Source organism: Galeopterus variegatus, unplaced genomic scaffold (assembly GCF_000696425.1).
Source record: "Galeopterus variegatus unplaced genomic scaffold, G_variegatus-3.0.2 Scaffold10513, whole genome shotgun sequence".
In the NCBI taxonomy this organism is placed as follows: domain Eukaryota; kingdom Metazoa; phylum Chordata; class Mammalia; order Dermoptera; family Cynocephalidae; genus Galeopterus; species Galeopterus variegatus.
The window spans coordinates 55,565-56,167 of record NW_007736624.1 but is presented as its reverse complement, the minus strand read 5'-3'; positions in this window follow the sequence as shown (position 1 = coordinate 56,167).

Here is a 603-nt window from a genome sequence, read left to right as displayed (position 1 = left end):
AAAGCCCCAAACACAAGCTGCAACAGACACCGGGGAAACAAAGAACAGTGGCATGAAGACCAGAAGCCAGAAGTGGCTTCCTCTCTCGATCCTGTCACAGACCAGAACTTCAAACATCAACAGCAGCAAGTGGATGCCCACTGCAATTAACATGGCTTTGAACTCCACACACGTTTCTCCTTCTGTTCTAAAATGGGACAGAAGAACAGGAAGAAGGAGAAAAAACACCCTCAGTTCAGAACCTCCATTATAAGCAAGCAGTTCAGGGCAAATACCAACTTATGTTGATCCTTTGAATTTTACTCGTAAATTTGACAAAAAGGCAAAGAGAACAGAGGTAGAAAGCTAACTTAAGCCTAACTGTCAATAGGCAATCCTTCAAACATCAAAGAATTACTATATGACAACAAATGAATATTATAACTAAGCCGGATTTTAATGTTTTAACTGCATAAGAATATTCTCAGAAATAAGGAGTTATTATTTACCTACCAATGTACATATACACTTCTGTTCATAAAGGTAGTTCAACCACAAGAGTTAGCTCCCACATTATTCAGGCTGATTGCTTCTAATGCTAAAAACTGGCAGAAATCCCGTAGG